This window comes from Suricata suricatta, chromosome 11 (genome assembly GCF_006229205.1).
Source record: "Suricata suricatta isolate VVHF042 chromosome 11, meerkat_22Aug2017_6uvM2_HiC, whole genome shotgun sequence".
Taxonomy (NCBI): Eukaryota; Metazoa; Chordata; class Mammalia; order Carnivora; family Herpestidae; genus Suricata; species Suricata suricatta.
In genome coordinates, this window is record NC_043710.1 from 10,897,217 (window position 1) to 10,901,398 (window position 4,182).

The window sequence follows — 4,182 nt, forward strand, 5'->3', positions numbered from 1 at the left end:
GTTTCTCATGGACCACAAAGAGAAGAGTAGATCTGGCATAATAATGATGATCCAAGGGAAACAAAAGCAAAAATGAACTATTGGGCTTCATCGAGATGAAAAACTTCTGCACAATGAGGGAAACTATCAACAAAACTGAAAGGCAGCCTATGGGATGGGAGAAGATATTTGCAAATAACATATCTGAGAAAGGATTAGTACCAAAATCTAGAAAGAACTTTTCAGACTTAACACCCCCAAACCAAATAATCCAGTTAGGAAATGGGCAGAAGACATGAATAGACATTTTTTTGAAGAAGACAACCGGATGGCTAGTAAACACATGAAAATATGCTCAATATTGCTTATCACCAGGGAAACACAAATCAAACCACAATGAGATGCCCCCACACACCTGTCAGAATGGCTAAAATTAACAACACAGGAAACAACAGATGTTGGGGAGGATGTGGAGAAAGGGAAATCCTTTTTTATTGTTGGTGAGAATGTAAACCAGTATAGCCACTCTGGAACACAGTATGGAGGTTCCTCAAAAAATTAAAAATAGAACTACCCTGTGACCCAGCAATTGCACTACTAGGTATTTACCCCCAGAATATAAAAATACAGGTTTGAAGGGATATATGCACATCAATGTTTAGGGTAGCCTTATCAACAACAGCCAAACTATAGAGAGAGACCAAATGTCCATTGACTGATAAATAGATAAAGAAGTATATATATATATATATATATACATATATATATATGTATATATATATATATATACTTGTGGATATATTTATACACACACAATGGAATATTATTCAGTTATCAAAAAGATGACTGAATATACATACCCATAATGGACTATTACTCAGTCGTCAAAAAGAATGAAATCTTGCCATTTGCAACAACGTGGATGGAGCTAGAGTGTTTTATGCTATCAGTCAGAGGAAGACAAATACCATATGATTTCACTCATATGTGAAATTTAGGAAACCAAGCAGATGAACATAGGAGAAGGGGAAAAAAAGAGAGAGAGGAGCAAGCCAAAAGTGAGCAACACCTAACAGTTCTGCTAGAGCCTCCAGCCATTCACATAGGCTAAGCCCTTAGTCAGGTAGGAACCTGAGGCCCACAATGTGATTTAAGGTCTTTTGGGGGCATCTTTTCAGTTTATCAGGAAAAGGAGGGGAGGTAGGTGGTGGTTATAATTCTGGGGAGACTTCAGGACAACCTGGCTTTTCTCCTGCATCTGCCACTTGCCAGCTGTGGGACACGCCAGGCAACTCCGTTAGCCTTTCTGAGTTTCAGTCTATCCATTTGCACACAGAGTGTACAGTGACTTCCTAACAGAGTTGTTGGAGGACTGCCTAAGATAATGTGTGCAAGGCTCATGGGTCTTGAGATAAGGCTTTGCTTAATAGATTGGGACTGATTGCTATCAGCAGTGAATATTTCTTAAATAATTCTTTAAGGAACTGGAAACTCTTCCCCTTATGTGGTGGGTTGAAATGTGCTGATCTTACAGGATTGAGGAGTTCGCTGATGGGACATGTAGGTTTGTAACAGGTGTTTAGGAGAGGAGTTGAAGAATTTAATGATCTGGGAGTTGATAGGCCAACTGCAAGTCTATTTGAATGTTGCCATCAGTGGGGAGAACCTTCACATTTAAGAATGAAATTTCCCATCCCCAGAAACAGAAAGTGAATCTGGACAAATTGGAACAAGAGAAAAAGCATACCCAGAGTTTCACTTTTGCCAATAGATATCTTGAATATTACTCTAGAACATTAAACAAAAGGTATCTTATGGGCTCTCTAGAGTACTTTATGCCACTGAACTCTGCTCATAAGGACACACTTCTTTTTTTTCACAGAGAAAGAAAATCTTCACTTACAGCAAACTTGGAGGGTCCCTTTTGATCTGAGTCTAGACTCCCTACTATCCTATGATATAAGTATAATCAATAGCAGCTGGAAAAGGAGAGTTTGAGAGGCTGAGTAACCTCACTGCATTCACAGATGCTAAACTGCATCTTTGTGAATAACCCTAGTCTTTGAGGCCATGGTGAAGACATGATAACCCAGTAAAAGCAGGCACCTAGCAAGTACGTGCACATAGAGGACACTCAGGAATTGATGGGAACTGGTAAAGTTGATTTACAACTCAGCTCATCTTTTACCAAATATCTGCAACACAGCACTAAGTCTGCCTAGTCCAAGCTTAACAGACATAGTTGGTGATGGAATTAAAAGACTGTATAATGACAAGAGCTTCAGCCAAACTGGGGAGTAGGTGAGGATCGTCTGATTTCCCCCTTATTCCTGCCCTGGGCTCTGTCCTCCATTTCATGATGCCTCCTCCTCGCACCGCTGCAGGAGCCCGATCACTCAAGGCCTTCTTCCAGGTCTGTCCTACATCCGAACATACAAATAATTGGTGGAAATGAAAGACTTCGTCTCGTCATAAGGCGAGCATTCTAAAGGCACCAAAGCTTGACTCCAAGAATTAAGATTCAGACGGTAAAATTCAGGCCACCAGTTAGAAAAGAGAGAGAGGGTTTTAGAGATTACAGTTCTCTGTGGTGTTTGGAAGCACTGCTGTGTAAATTCTACCCCAATCACAGCCCTTCCAAATTGGTTTTCAAACCACTTACTAATCATTGGATCTATGCTCAAGGGCATAACAATTCCTGCAAAATTTCATTCCTTTTTAATTTCTCTTTCTAGTTGCAAGGGCTCATAGTCCGGGAAGCCCACTAAAGCAGGGATAAGGTAAGATTGTGGCTGAATTGAGGGAAAGACAGAATTGATAGGTACATGGATAAAAACTGAAATCCAAAGAACTTAGTCATCTATATAGGCTTGTAGATCTAAAGTGCTCTATAAAGGGCGATGACAAAAATACAAAATGAATGACTGCACTCACCCTCTTCTTCATGTCTGTCTGTTCATTCACTGACTCCTGTCTTGAGTTTTGCTTTGAAAGGAGTATAATCATGTTTGCATAACTGCTTCCAATCCCCAAAGTGCTAATGGTCTGGGAGAGCAAGCTTGGAGCCTGTTTGTTCAAAAGAGATAAAAATATCCATTTGGTGCATAGAATGTGTGTTAGTGAGCAGAAAAGTAGGAAAGAAAAAGTATACAGAGAGAAGAGAGAGAGATATAATCTTTAAGAAGCTCTTCTGGTATCTGTTACTCTCTGCAGTTGGGGTCATTTTGAAAATGTTTCAAAGCTGGGATTGGAAATGAATTTGAGAGAGAATTTTTCCCCCTCTCTCCTTGGAGATGTTTCATTACATTTGCCCTTGAGGGTCTCTTTTGAAAGAGAAAGAAATGTATCACCCAAACATCACAGATTAGTAGTTAATTGATCTCTGGGGTGGTATGGAGAACACATACTCAAATAAATGCTCTGAACACAATGTTATTAAACTCCATCCCCGTGGCCAGCTCCTCCGGTTCCCCGAGGCTATTCAAAATCTCTTCTGATAGTGCGTGATGAACCAACTCAACGTCCCAGAAGAACACAGAAGACAAGATAAATGCCTACTCTGCAGAAAAAAACTAAGCTGTATATATATATGCAGAAAAGCTAAATGAGTTGCTCAAAATTTTATGACTAGTAAGAGATTGATCCAATATTTGAACCCAATATGACACCAAATGAATGGTACATTCATTTACTTTGGGATGCAATTGCACATAAACGTGTTGATAAGATCAGTTGTAACCTTCCCTTCATAAATCCATTCTCTTTCCACAGAAACCTACTACCTTTCCCTGAGAGAGACATTTGATACATGCGGTTTTCCTCTAAAATTTTTAAAATTTACTCTGATATAGCATGAGGTATAAAAATGTAAATGAAAACTGGACAGCAACATGTAGAAGAATGAAACTAGACCAGTCTCTTACACCATACACAAAAATAAGATCAAAATGGCTGAAGGACCTGAATGTGAGACAGGAAACCATCCAAACCCTCGAGGAGAAAGGAGGGAAAAACCTCCTAGACCTCCACCGCAGCAATCTCCTACTTGACACATCCTCAAAGGCAAGGGAAATGAAAGCAAAACTGAACCCTTGGGACTTCATCAAGATAAAAAGCTTCTGCAAGGCAAAGGAAACAATCAAGAAAACTAATAGGCAACCGACAGAATGGGAAAAGATAGTTGCAAATGACATATCAGATAAA